Raw genomic sequence first — 15763 nt, 5'->3', positions numbered from 1 at the left:
GCGGGCTGTAGTCCAGGAGGTTGCAAAGAGTAGGATACAGCTGAGTGACTGAGCACACATCAGTGCTTTTTAACCATGCATTGCGAATCACAGACCACAGAAAATAGACTTCAATACATTTTTAAACCAGTAAATTAAACTTGTATAAACATTGTGATTAAAGCAGTTGCTCCACATAGATGACACTATTTTGAAGTGAAGTAATATTAAATAACTTCTTTCCTTAATTTAACTTTAAAGTAGTATTAACTTTCATTAAAAGCTATTTCCATTTAGTTGACAAGTGACATGTATACTGCTTTCATTTTATAACGAAGCTATGAGTTTAAATCTTAATATATTTAAATAACCCAGAGATAAAACATCTGCTCATTAGTTTTTATATTGGCTTCTGGTTTATAAATTTATTTCTTAGAATCTTGGCTATGGAAGGCCAAGTTCCTATTTCAATATAGAAATGAAAATGTCCTGAGATATATGAATGCAAAAATTTTAGATTTTTAAGTAAGTGTTATTTTTAATTTATTTATTTTAATTGGAGGCTAATTACTTTACAATATTGAAGTGGGTTTTGCCATACATTGACATGAGTCAACCATGAGTGTACATGTGTCTCCTATCCTGAACCCCTCTCCCACATCCCTCCCCATCCCATCCCTCAGGGTTGTCCCAGTGCACCAGCTTTAAGTAAGTGTTTTGACTGGCATAGCTATTAGAGCTTAAGGAAGGAAACGAGTCTAGAAAGAACCAGATTTCTCTGCCTAGTTCTCATAAATGTTATCTTTAGTTTGATTCCCATGACTATTTTATAGTACTGTCAGCATGAAATTGTATACATTTGATAACTGGATTTATATATATTTACATCCTAAAACTGCTTTCTTTCTCTCTGGTGTAGAATAGTCTGGGGAGTATTTGCTTAATTGATATAAAGGGTAGATTTATGCTTTTCACAGAATCATTTCTGTCTACCTTGTAACAATTGATAGAGCATTTCATGATCATTTAAGTCTTCCTCTTTATTCAAACTTCTTTTAATACACAGAGTCTCACAGTAACATGGAAATTTAATGTTTTTAAAAGCCTTTAAATATTTGTTTTAATTTTCTAACAACTTTGAGAATTGGGCCTTACTCTTGTCATTTTACATCTGGAGAAATTAAAGCTCAGAGATCTTAAGGGACTTGCCAAGAACCGCAAGGTAAATAAGTAGCAAAGGCTGAGCCAGGATTCTGAAAAAAATGTATGTTTCTGCAAAGATTCTTAATCATGGCATTTAGCCTCTTACATCGGAGAAGGCAATGGCAACCCACTCCAGTACTCTTGCCTGGAAAATCCCATGGGCAGAGGAGCCTGGTAGGCTGCAGTCCATGGGGTCACAAAGAGTCGGACACGACTGAACGACTTCCCTTTCACTTGTCAGCTTCATGTGTTGGAGAAGGAAATGGAAACCCACTCCAGTGTCCTTGCCTGGAGAATCCCAGGAACAGGGGAGCCTGGTAGGCTGCCGTCTGTGGGGTCGCACAGAGTCGGACACGACTGAAGCGACTTAGCAGCAGCAGCAGCAGCAGCCTCTTACATGTTGGTTGTACCTTATAAGAAGTTTTATGAACTTACATACAGAACAGAATTAGACTCCCGGACATAGAAAACAAACTTATGATTACCAAAGGGGAAAGAGGGGAAGAGAGAGAAACTAGACTGGAATTAACATATGCTGTTGTTCAGTTGCCCAGTCACGTCCCACTCTTTATGAGCCCATGGATGCCAGGCCAGCACACCAGGCCTCTCTGTCCCTTACCATCTCCCAAAGTTTGTCCAAGTTCATGTCCATTGTAGCAGTGATGCCATCCAGCCGTCTCATCCTCTGACACCCTCTTCTCCTTCTGCCCTCAATCTTTCCCAGCATCCAGGACTTCAATTTGTCAGCTGTTTTCATCAGATGACCAAAATACTGGAGTTTCAACTTCAGCATAAATATATAAACACAGCTATATATAAAGCAGATAAACAGCAAGGACCTTCTGTATACCACAGGGAACTAATGTATAGCATGGGGAACTGTATTCTATATCTTATAATAATCTATAATGGAAAAGAAACAGAAAAAGTATAGTGTGTATATATGTATGCATGTATGTATATATACACATGTATAACTACATATATGTATACACACATATATGTGTACATAACCACATATGTAGTTCTATGTGTGTATACATACATATATACATACACATATATGTAACTGAATCCCTTTGCTGTATACCTGAAATTAACACAATGTAAATCAACTGTACTTCAATTAAAAAAAAAAGTTTTCTGTCTCTGAAGTTATTCTTTGGTTTCCCAATGTTTGGAGGACTTTGACTTCAAATTTCGGGTGCATATAGTTGGATTAAACTAGGGAAATTCCTGTCAAGTGTCCTGGGAGACTTTGTGGTGCTTTCCTAGAGATGATCGTGTCTGAGAGTCATTATCAGGTGTAACTAACCTGAGCATCTTTTGAAGAGGTGGTTAAAATTGTGTTGGAAGGAATGATTCTGAATGATTACTTAAGGGTGTTTTTTTTTTTTTTTAATTTTAGATAATGAAACAACTGCCATTGTTGAAGTTCAGTTTTGAAGTATCCACAGGGAATGATGATTTAAATGTTCATTTGAATTATATTTGTTGTAAGACAGTACATACAGACTGAAAGTGAAGGGCTGGAAAAAGATTTTTCATGCAAATAGGGACCAAAAGAAAGCAGGAGTAGCAATACTTATATCAGATAAAATAGACTTTATAACAAAGGCTGTGAAAAGAGACAAAGATGGTCACTACATAATGATCAAAGGATCAATCCAAGAAGAAGATATAACAATTATAAATATATATGCACCCAACACGGGAGCGCCGCAATATGTAAGACAAATGCTAACAAGTATGAAAGGAGAAATTAACAATAACACAATAATAGTGGGAGACTTTAATACCCCACTCTCATCTATGGATAGATCAACTAAACAGAAAATTAACAAGGAAACACAAACATTAAATGATACAATAGACCAGTTAGACCTAATTGATATCTATAGGACATTTCATCCCAAAACAGTGAATTTCACCTTTTTCTCAAGCGCACATGGAACCTTCTCCAGGATAGATCACATCCTGGGCCATAAAGCTAGCCTTGGTAAATTCAAAAAAACAGAAATCATTCCAAGCATCTTTTCTGACCACAATGCAGTAAGATTAGACCTCAATTACAGGAGAAAAACTATTAAAAATTCCAACATATGGAGGATGAACAACACCCTGCTGAATAACCAACAAATCACAGAAGAAATCAAAAAAGAAATCAAAATTTACATAGAAACTAATGAAAATGAAAACACAACAACTCAAAACCTGTGGGACACTTTAAAAGCAGTCCTAAGGGGAAAGTTCATAGCAATACAGGCATACCTAAAGAAACAAGAAAAAACTCAAATAAATAACCTAACCCTACACCTAAAGCAACTAGAAAAGGAAGAAATGAAGAACCCCAGGGTTAGTAGAAGGAAAGAAATCTTAAAAATTAGGGCAGAAATAAATGCAAAAGAAACAAAAGAGACCATAGCAAAAATCAACAAAGCCAAAAGCTGGTTCTTTGAAAGGATAAATAAAATTGACAAACCATTAGCCAGACTCATCAAGAAACAAAGGGAGAAAAATCAAATCAATAAAATTAGAAATGAAAATGGAGAGATCACAGCAGACAACACAGAAATACAAAGGATCATAAGAGACTACTATCAACAATTATATGCCAATAAAATGGACAACGTGGAAGAAACGGACAAATTCTTAGAAAAGTACAACTTTCCAAAACTGGACCAGGAAGAAATAGAAAATCTTAACAGACCCATCACAAGCAAGGAAATTGAAACAGTAATCAAAAATCTTCCAGCAAACAAAAGCCCAGGTCCAGACAGCTTCACAGCTGAATTCTACCAAAAATTTACAGAAGAGCTAACACCTATACTGCTCAAACTCTTCCAGAAAATTGCAGAGGAAGGTAAACTTCCAAACTCATTCTATGAGGCCACCATCACCCTAATACCAAAACCTGACAAAGATCCCACAAAAAAAGAAGACTACAGGCCAATATCACTGATGAACATAGATGCAAAAATCCTTAACAAAATTCTAGCAATCAGAATCCAACAACACATTAAAAAGATCATACACCATGACCAAGTGGGCTTTTTCCCAGGGATGCAAGCATTCTTCAATATCCGCAAATCAATCAATGTTATACACCACATTAACAAATTGAAAAACAAAAACCATATGATTATCTCAATAGATGCAGAGAAAGCCTTTGACAAAATTCAACATCCATTTATGATAAGAACTCTCCAGAAAGCAGGAATAGAAGTAACATACCTCAACATAATAAAAGCTATATATGACAATCACACAGCAAACATTATCCTCAATGGTGAAAAATTGAAAGCATTTCCTCTAAAGTCAGGAACAAGACAAGGGTGCCCACTTTCACCATTACTATTCAACATAGTTTTGGAAGTTTTGGCCACAGCAATCAGAGCAGAAAAAGAAATAAAAGGAATCCAAATTGGAAAAGAAGAAGTAAAACTCTCACTGTTTGCAGATGACATGATCCTTTACATAGAAAACCCTAAAGACTCCACCAGAAAATTACTAGAACTAATCAATGATTATAGTAAAGTTGCAGGATATAAAATCAACACACAGAAATCCCTTGCATTCCTATACACTTATAATGAGAAAACTGAAAGAAAAATTAAGGAAACAATTCCATTCACCATTGCAATGGAAAGAATAAAATACTTAGGAATATATCTACCTAAAGAAACCAAAGACCTATATATAGAAAACTATAAAACACTGGTGAAAGAGATCAAAGAGGACACTAATAGATGGAGAAATATACCATGTTCATGGACTGGAAGAATCAATATAGTGAAAATGAGTATACTACCCAAAGCAATTTATAGATTCAATGCAATCCCTATCAAGCTACCAACGGTATTCTTCACAGAGCTAGAACAAATAATTTCACAATTTGTATGGAAATACAAAAAACCTCGAATAGCCAAAGCTATCTTGAGAAAGAAGAATGGAACTGGAGGAATCAACCTGCCTGACTTCAGGCTCTATTACAAAGCCACAGTTATCAAGACAGTATGGTACTGGCACAAAGACAGAAATATTGATCAATGGAACAAAATAGAAAGCCCAGAGATAAATCCACGCACATATGGACACCTTATCTTTGACAAAGGAGGCAAGAATATACAATGGATTAAAGACAACCTCTTTAACAAGTGGTGCTGGGAAATCTGGTCAACCACTTGTAAAAGAATGAAACTAGACCACTTTCTAACACCATACACAAAAATAAACTCAAAATGGATTAAAGATCTAAATGTAAGACCAGAAACTATAAAACTCCTAGAGGAGAACATAGGCAAAACACTCTCTGACATACATCACAGCAGGATCCTCTATGACCCACCTCCCAGAATATTGGAAATAAAAGCAAAAATAAACAAATGGGACCTAATTAACCTTAAAAGCTTCTGCACATCAAAGGAAACTATTAGCAAGGTGAAAAGACAGCCTTCAGAATGGGAGAAAATAATAGCAAATGAAGCAACTGACAAACAACTAATCTCAAAAATATACAAGCAACTCCTATAGCTCAACTCCAGAAAAATAAACGACCCAATCAAAAAATGGGCCAAAGAACTAAATAGACATTTCTCCAAAGAAGACATACAGATGGCTAACAAACACATGAAAAGATGCTCAACATCACTCATTATCAGAGAAATGCAAATCAAAACCACTATGAGGTACCATTTCACACCAGTCAGAATGGCTGTGATCCAAAAGTCTACAAATAATAAATGCTGGAGAGGGTGTGGAGAAAAGGGAACCCTCTTACACTGTTGGTGGGAATGCAAACTAGTACAGCCACTATGGAGAACAGTGTGGAGATTCCTTAAAAAACTGGAAATAGAACTGCCTTATGATCCAGCAATCCCACTGCTGGGCATACACACTGAGGAAACCAGAAGGGAAAGAGACACGTGTACCCCAATGTTCATCGCAGCACTGTTTATAATAGCCAGGACATGGAAGCAACCTAGATGTCCATCAGCAGATGAATGGATAAGAAAGCGGTGGTACATATACACAATGGAGTATTACTCAGCCATTAAAAAGAATACATTTGAATCAGTTCTAATGAGGTGGATGAAACTGGAGCCTATTATACAGAGTGAAGTAAGCCAGAAGGAAAAACATAAATACAGTATACTAAGGCATATATATGGAATTTAGAAAGATGGTAACAATAACCCGAGACAGCAAAAGAGACACTGATGTATAGAACAGTCTTATGGACTCTGTGGGAGAGGGAGAGGGTGGGAAGATTTGGGAGAATGACATTGAAACATGTAAAATATGTAAGAAACATGTAAGAAACGAGATGCCAGTCCAGGTTCGATGCACGATACTGGATGCTTGGGGCTAGTGCACTGGGACGACCCAGAGGGATGGTAGGGGAGGGAGGAGGGAGGAGGGTTCAGGTTGGGAAATACATGTATACCTGTGGCGGATTCATTTTGATATTTGGCAAAACTAATACAATTATGTAAAGTTTAAAAATAAAATTAAATTAAATTTAAAAAAAAAAAGAAAAAAGAAATCTTGAAAAAAAAAATACAATTTGACTAAATCTTGGGGGAAAAAAAAAATAAAGTATTCTAAAGAAATTGTCACCATCTGGAGCCTGCAGTATAGCATTTGTCTCTAAATAATTAGACTTTTGTCACGAGCCTCTCGAAAAAGACAACCTTACTTAGGAAGTCTAAGTGGATAGCCTCAGAAAGTCCTGATTTCCAGCCACTCTTGTCTGTCTCTGAAAGCTTGCAGTTTATGAGCCCTCTTACCAAGCTTGAAGTAGGAGACCAGCTTGCTGGAAATACCTGATTGTCAGAACTTTTATTCCTTTTTTCTTTACCTCCTCTGCTGATATCTGGAAACTAAAAATGTTGTTATGTGTGTATTATTCTAACCTTTCAAAAGGCCCTTCAAAGATGAGGAGCTATAAAGTGTGTAGGTTCTGAGATGCTCATTTTTGAGTGTGTGAATCGTCTTGTAGAAGAGAAAAACCTCTGATTTAATGAGCAAGATTCATGACTTTGTCCTTCCAGAAGAAACCTTAATATAATTCTGGGGAAAGTACATACTGACCTGAGCCTGGTACCAAAGAGGATCCTTGCATCCTTGCCCTGATATCTGAGCTGACCCCAAGGCCACTTCACTGGCACAGGAAAGGTTGTGTATGGACTTCAGCCACTTGCTACACAACAGTATCTGTCTATATAATCTTTAGAGTATAATAGCATGGGCTCAGTTCTCCTATGTGAATATTAGAATTAAATAAGTTTCTTTTAATTGTTTGATAACTCAGTCCATGGAATTCTCCAGGCCAGACTGCAGTGGGTAGCCTTTCCCCTCTCCAGGATCTTCCCAACCCAGGGATCAATCCCAGGTCTCCTGCATCGCATGCAGATTCTTTACCAGCTGAGCCATAGGGGAAGCCCAAGAATACTGGAGTGGGTAGCCTATCACATTTCCAGTGGATCTTCCCAACCCAGGAATCAAACTGGGGTCTCCTGCATTGCAGGTGGATTCTTTACCAACTGAGCTATCACGGAAGCCCAGATAACTCATAGTAAGATCTAAAGAAGAAAAATGTGAAAGGTGAGTTAGATCTGCTCATCTACAAAGATTATTGCAATATTATGATTAAGTTTATGGATCACTTGTTTCAAAAATAAAATTTCTGTTCTCATATCTTTTATGAGATTCAAGCAAACTAACCTTAAGCAAGCCAAATATTTGATTCAGAAATGAACTCAGACATTTTTGTGGGCTGGTATTGGAAGGTCTTATTCAGAACAATAAGACCTTTTAAATAAAAGGTTCATAACTAAAACAACAATGACTAAACCTTTAGTTGCAGTAAAACTCAATGGGGTTGGTGTTGAAAAAATCAGGGCAATTCATCTTGAGCAATTATATATTCATTTCAAAGGGAAATATGGAAATGTTATAGAAGTTCCAGTGACTGTCTTTTACCGCCTTGAGAATAAATATCTGAAGAAAGTGTTTATAATACAAATGCATGGAGACATTTCATGCTTGCTCCCTTTCAGTACTCCATTGGATTTTGGAGTAGGAGAAGCTGTCACCTACAGGTGGTTGAAAAAGTCTGCTTATGTGAGATGACATAGGAAGGAGTAAAATGCAATTTTGACACAATAGTGAAGAATCAGCTGGCTTGGCTTAGCTTTTACTTTCTCTTAAGATGGAAATCAGCATGTTTAAAGGAGTGAGGAAATGCTAGATGGAAAATAATTCTTTCAAGGTTTTAACTCCAGCTGAAAATTGGTTTTGATTAGCTTGTTAAAAGTTTAATACAATTTAAGTAACCCTGAATTTTTCCTTCCAATGGACAGCTTAATTCTCTGTCTTCTGGCAGAACCCAGAGTGTTTTCTAATCTATGTCCTTTAGAAATAATTTACCTCTAGTCACTTGAATGGAATATTATTTTAGTGCTTTTAAGTGTTCCAATTATTACAGTCCAAACTTAGCCATCTTGGAGGTAAACTTGATGGCATTTGTTTGATTCAAATTCTGAAACTAAAGTGACTTACAGAATTTTAAAAACTCACTAACATTTATTGTTTGACTGAAAATATGCTGATTACTGGAGCTTCCCTGGTGATTCAGTGGTAAAGAATCCACTTGCCAATGCAGAAGATGCAAGTTCAATCCCTGGGCTGGGAAGATGCCCTGGAGAAGGAAACAACAAACCACTTCAGTATTCTCACCTGGGAAATCCCATGGACAGAGGGACAGAAGAGCCTGGTGGGCTGTAGTCCATAGGGTCACAGAGAGTCAGACACAACTTAGTGACTAAATAACAGTAGCAAAAGCATGCTGATTATTGTTGGAAAAACACATTGTGTGGCTCTCATAGTGCCTGCTAACTTATTCCTATCTTGGCTTACTGTATTATTTCCAGGTTGATGGAAATGAAAGTATGATCATTCTTATACCAGATTATCATCAGACTTAGGACAACAAAGAGCCTGTGCCCTGTAAAACATTATCTCACCCACTTTGTACTAAGACCAGCCAACAGTTTTGACTAAATTGACAATTGTTTCTTGTATGATTGTGTGATTGTATGTTATTGCATGTGTGTGAGAGAGAGAGTACAGACCCATCTATAATTTCAGGAGTTCACCTCAGTTAATTTATTGTTCAGTAATATTAAGGCAAGTTTCTTCTTTTTCATTTGAGGCACTTTAGAGTATCAGTCCTTTCAATAAGCTGGATGAAGTCAAAAGTGTAGTTGAAGTATATCAGACAATAGATATCGATAGTGATTACATCTGATATCTTAAACTAAAGCCAAATTGAGTTTACTTTTACAAAATGTAAAAACAAAAAGGATAATGTTGATAACGTCCTTGTGAACTTATGAGATTATTTCTTCTTCCGTTTCTCAAGATATTCAGTGTTTGAAATGCTAGGTGTCTCCCTTTGTGCGGTTTATCATAAGCTACTGCAATGGAACAGAAACTGATTGTTATCTGGAGAAATCGCTCACCATTTCTCACTGTAATGTTACCTTTGGAAAAATCTGAAGAAAGCCAGGAAGTTTTAGTGTAACATGAAGATTCAATTTTTCTGTAAACTGAGCATCCAGAAAAACGTGTACAGTTATTTCTTTTGATCAGCACATACAGAAGTGTTTAAGGAACCTATTTTGGCTGCTGTTCAAAGAAGGTTAATTGATAGTATCAGACGTATGACAGGTTAGAGAGGACACTTACCCTTTGTATGTAAAAACTGATCTAGTTTGATATTTAATCAAAGGGTATAGCCATATCATTTTTCTGAGAACAACTTCCTCACATGCCTACCAAAGGAGCAGCATCAAGTTACGCCCATAGTGTTTTGTTTCTAAAAATTAGCCAGTCTTTATATGTTAAATTACTTCTTTTTAAAACTCTTCATTAAATTCCCAAACAGTAAACAGTTCTAGAGAAATCTATATTTTAGTGTTTCAATGTTAACATTATTTACTTCCCAGGAAGAGGATTTCTGTGCTAAATCAAACATCAATGTTGTGGAATCTTTTGTTTTATCTATTAACATTTATAGTGAATTTTTGTTGTCTTTATTAGGAATTCACCTTTGGTATGGCATCACCGACTCGATGGACATGAGTTTGACTGAACTCTTGGAGTTGGTGATGGACAGGGAGGCCTGGCATGCTGCAATTCATGGGGTCGCAAAGAGTCGGACACAACGGAGCAACTGAACTGAACTGAACTGATGACTATACTGATGCCAAATTTTGCTTTCTGGAGTAGAAACAGTGTCAAAAGCCCCAAATGATTTGGACATAATTAGTCTAAATCATATGCTAGATAAGTGTTGTTAACTTGAATTTTCTTAAATATCTATTTTATTTAAAACTAAATAAAATTGAATTTAAATTTAAGTGTTTACTAAGGTATTTGTATAAAAATTTCCCAAGAGAAGTCCAAACACTTAAGTAGTGATGTCTCATAGATATCAGTAGATACAGATCTCTGTGTGTGTTTTGATACTTGAAAATGATGGTGCTGATTACAGTACAGATAACTTCCTACCATAGTGCCTGATTGGTGCTGTTTCCATGGCTTCAGTTCAGTTCAGTTGCTCAGTTGTGTCAGACTCTTTGCAACCGCATGGACTGCGGCACCTCAGGCTTCCCTATCCACACCGTCTCCTGGAGCTTGCTCAAACTCATGTGTATTCAGTCAGTGATGCCGTCCAACTAGCTCATCCTCTGTCATTCTCTCCTGCTTTCAATCTTTCCCAGCCTCAGGGTCTTTTCTAAGGAGTCAGTTCTTTGCATCAGGTGTGTTGCTCATTAAAGAGTGGGCTTACCTATCACTGGAGTATTTAAAATCTGCCAAGCCCCCATGCCTTTCAACAGTTTGGTTCATAATAAATATGAAGATAATGATGCAGGATGCCAAAAAAGAATGAATGTACAAACAGATTGTGAATTCCTATATTGTGCATCTGTTGTTACAATGAGCCAGGGCTTGTCTAACCTATTCTTGTATTAGATTATTTTTAAGAAGCGAGGGATTGAAATCTGTGTACTGTGGTAACTGAATTAAACTGTTTCAGACTTTTCTCTGCTCGTCTCTTGGTCTAACTCAGAAGTCTATACATTGTTTCAGTGGCTCTGGTTTGAGGAGGAACAGAGATAGGGCCAGAGAAGGGATGGTGTACTGTTCATGGGGAGTCAGAGTGCTCCTCCAAAAGACACGTCAGAACTGGGTTTTGAGGAAAACGTATATATATATATATATATTTTTTTTTTATAGCATTTTTAACATTTATTTGTTTGTCTGTTTGAAGGATAATTGCTTTACAATATTGTTTTGGTTTCTGCATCAAAATGAATTGCCTTAGATATACATATGTCACCTACCTCTTGAACCTCCCTCCCAACTCCCACCCCATCCCACCCCTTTAGGATGTCACAGAGCACCAGTTTGAGCCCCCTGAGTCATATAGCAAATTCCCACTGGCTATCTCTTTTACATATGGTAGTGTATATGTTTCCATGATACTCTTTCCATTCGTCCCACCTTCTCCTTCCCCCACACCCTTTTGTCCACAAGTGTGTTCTCTATGGAAGAAGACATAAAGATATTTGACAGGACATTTGACTCTAAGAGATCTATTAAGTATTGCTGCTTTACAGTAGTCAACCACTCATCTTTCTAATTAGATGTTACATCACTGCATCATTTTCTCATTGTACACCTCCCATTTTTCACTTGCAGATCTTGCAAAAGATCTGCAAGTGAAAAATTTCTCTTTCTTAAAGGATCCTGAGAAATTTTGAAATAAATAGGAACTCATACATAAGTGTAGATAATTAATATAATTTTTTAATATATCCTTAATCTGACCTTGGGACAAATGACTGGTTCTTGGAGCTCTACCTTAGTGAATTCTATTGTAGCATAAAGATGATGATTAAATATTTAGTGTTGCTACATTTTTTTTTTTATTCTTCCAATTTTATTTTATTTTTAAACTTTACATAATTGTATTAGTTTTGCCAAATATCAAAATGAATCCGCCACAGGTATACATGTGTTCCCCATCCCAAACCCTCCTCCCTCCTCCCTCCCCATACCATCCCTCTGGGCCGTCCCAGTGCACCAGCCCCAAGCATCCAGCATCATGCATCGAACCTGGACTGGCAACTCGTTTCCTACATGATATTTTACATGTTTCATTGCCATTCTCCCAAATCTTCCCACCCTCTCCCTCTCCCACAGAGTCCATAAGACTGTTCTATACATCAGTGTCTCTTTTGCTGTCTCGTACACCGGGTTATTGTTACCATCTTTCTAAATTCCATATATGTGCGTTAGTATACTGTATTTATGTTTTTCCTTCTGGCTTACTTCACTCTGTATAATAGGCTCCAGTTTCATCCACCTCATTAGAACTGATTCAAATGTATTCTTTTTAATGGCTGAGTAATACTCCATTGTGTATATGTACCACAGCTTTCTTATCCATTCATCTGCTGATGGACATCTAGGTTGCTTCCATGTCTTGGCTATTATAAACAGTGCTGCGATGAACATTGGGGTACACGTGTCTCTTTCCTACATTTTAAAGCAGTATTCAGTTCAGTTCAGTTCAGTCATTCAGTCGTGTCTGACTCTTTGTGATCCCATGGACTGTAGCATGCTAGGCCTCCCTGTCTATCACTGACTCCCGGAGTTTACTCACACTCATGTCCATTGAGTTGGTGATGCCATCCAACCATCTCATCTTCTGTCATCCCCTTTTCCTCCTGCCTTCAATCTTTCCCAGCATCAGGGTCTTTTCAAATGAGTCAGCTCTTCACATCCGGTGGCCAAAGTATTGGAGTTTCAGTTTCAACATCAGTCCTCCTTCCAATGAACATTCAGGACTGATTTCCTTTATGATGGACTGTTTGTATCTCCTTGCAGTCCAAGGGACTCTCAAGAGTCTTCTCCAACACCGCAGTTCAAAAGCAGTGTACCGTATACTATTTTAAAGCAATGCTCTAAGTGCTTTAATGTCTTCACAACTGTCCTATTATCTATCCCATTTCATAGATGAGCACACTGAGGCACAGCATGACAGTCACTTGTACAAGGTTGCATAGCACATCAGGAACACACCCTTAACTGTCTTTTTCTGATTAAATTCATATCAACTCTTCACCACATTTCCTCCAAAGTTATCCAATTAAAAAACAGTGTCGGTCACTTTACCTCACTAGTTAAACCTTACATTGGCAGTTCATGTGGTTCAGGACACCGTTTATGATTCTCAGAAAGGAATGTAAAACTTTTTATTATCAAGCCACCCACTAGCATCATGTCCTGTCGAGTATATCAAAATGGTGGAGGGCCATATAAGTGCAGATTTATCACCTTACCATAAACAACAGAACTGAGTTTCAGAGTTTAGCAGCATTTTTAATAGCCTCTTCTGGTTTTTTAAACTGAGAGCCAATGCCCTCCCTGGGCAAATTGTAGAGACTTCCAAATTCAGCAACCATGTCCTATGTCTGCTTCCCCCAAGACTTCATACATTGACACTTGAAAGTCTCAAAGCTCAGAATATCTTCTTCCTTATTTATACGTCTTCTTCAAAATTCGATTCAGATGTGGGTTCTTTGGAGAAGGATTCTCTGACCTCACCAGACAGAGGTCACCACTCCCTTTTCTTGTCCCTTCTCTGACCTGTGTGTAAGCATTATTAAACCTCTACTACAGTGTGATGATTTTTCAACTTTTCTGTCTCCCTCATCAAAGAGACAGTTGTGAGGGAAACTTGTCAGAGATACATTTCCTTTGTGGTTCTTTGTAATCATCATCTTCAGATTTTAGTTTCACATAAGCCACATACATTCTCCTCTGGTCTAAACAGGTCTTCATCTTAACCTGATTTGTCCCCTGCAGACTTGATGGGACACTGCTTATCAGATCTAATGTATGTATCTGCAGAGTTTTTAGCCCTTGACAATAATTATCTACTGTGTAAATTCAAACTAAGTAATAGTAGCAAATTTATAAAGAACTTGCAAATCTAAAATCTTCACATGTCTTAGGTCAGTGCTTCTCAAATTGTTACATGCCCCTGATTGGAAAAAAAAAAAAATGCACTTCAATGTTCATAAAAGCATTATTTACAACTGCCAAGTATGGAAGCAATCTGAGTGTCTATCAACAGATAAAGAAGATGTAGTATATACACACACAATGGAATATTACTGAGCCATGAAAAATAATGCCGTTTTACCATTTGCAACACCATAGACGGACTTGGGGAGGCTGCTCTGGTAACTCAGCTGGTAAAAAATCCACATCCGCCTGCAGTATGGGAGACCTGAGTTTGACCCCTGGGTTGAGAAGATTCCCTGGAGGAGGGCATGGCAACCCATTCCAGTTTTCTTGCCTGGAAAATCCCCCTGGACAAAAGAGCCTGGTGGGCTACAGTCCATGGGTTGCAAAGAGTCAGACATGACTAAAATGACTTAGCATAGCACAGATGGACTTAGCATAATGCTAAAGTGAAATAAGTCAGATACAAATACTGTATAATATCACTTGTATGTGGAATCTAATGAATACGATAAACTAGTAAATATAGGAGAAAAGAAGCAGACTTACAGATATAAAGAACCAATGAGTGGTTATTAGTGGAGGGAGGGAAGGGGTAGAGGGACAATATAGGGGTAGGGGATTAAGAAGTCCAAACCATTAGGTATAAAATAAGCTGCAAGGATGTGCTGTACAACATAGAGAATATAGCAAATATTTCATAATAACTTTAGATTATAAACTTTGAACATTGCAAATCACTATATTGTATACTTGCAACTTATGTAATATTGTACATCAACTATACTTCAAGAAAAAGTCCTGTCACATGCCACATGTGAAAATTGTGAGATTTTGCATTTCTAACAAGTTCTGAGTAATGCTCATGCTGCTGCTCTGCTGGTCAAAGAATAATAAGGTAGTAATCACTAATACTCTATTAACTTCATTTTTCCCGATTAACCTGAAGCAAAGATACATTATATCTATTACCATAGGCAAAGCTTATACAAGGCACCACCAGGACTGGACCCAGGTACTAAGGCTCCAGAGTTAGGGACTCTTGACCAGCACTCCACACCACCTCTTCAACACGGAGCTTTGCCTCCTACATACACTCAACTTTGGCTCTTTCTGTTCCTAGATGCTATGGCACTAATCCTTATGAGTTCGGAAGGTAAAGAAGCACTGGCTTTTCACTCTTTGCAAAATGTCCTAATGAAGTTGTCCGGGAATGCATTTGCTTTTCTTAGAAGGAATAGTGAGGCGTAGGGGGAGGAGACAAAAGTTTTATCAATGATTTCCGTATTGTCACACTTAGATTCTTCTTTCATCACATTCACACAAAAAAATTCAAATAGACCTTGTTTCCACCTCATCTGTAAGAGTTACTAATTACGATTCACTTACTCTTGGGTCAGATATTTCTATGTAAGAAGATTTGAATTGCTTTTTTATATGGACATTATAAAAACAACCAAAAATGGTAGCTAAAAAT

At 37.3% G+C, this 15763-nt stretch overlaps 1 protein-coding gene across 8 annotated transcripts in view; it reads left to right on the top strand.

Annotated features, from left to right (window-relative positions):
• Positions 1-15763, top strand: part of PRR16 (proline rich 16) — a 1143323-nt gene that overhangs the window by 370200 nt on the left and 757360 nt on the right. The window contains exon 6 of one of the 8 annotated variants that reach the window (XR_015167111.1): positions 10288-11428. The exons of 5 other annotated variants lie outside the window; for them this stretch is intronic. The gene's annotated coding sequence lies outside the window, so the exon portion shown is untranslated. Of the gene's footprint in view, positions 1-10287; positions 11429-15763 lie in introns of those variants that run through there. 2 more of the 8 variants (XR_015167105.1, XR_015167096.1) reach the window with 2 other exon arrangements.

Source organism: Bos grunniens, chromosome 7, assembly GCF_055505025.1.
Source record: "Bos grunniens cultivar Pamir isolate PY7600 chromosome 7, Bosgru_T2T1.0, whole genome shotgun sequence".
NCBI lineage: Eukaryota > Metazoa > Chordata > Mammalia > Artiodactyla > Bovidae > Bos > Bos grunniens.
The sequence above is the reverse complement of the archived record's forward strand: the minus strand, read 5'-3'. Positions and strand labels throughout refer to the sequence as shown.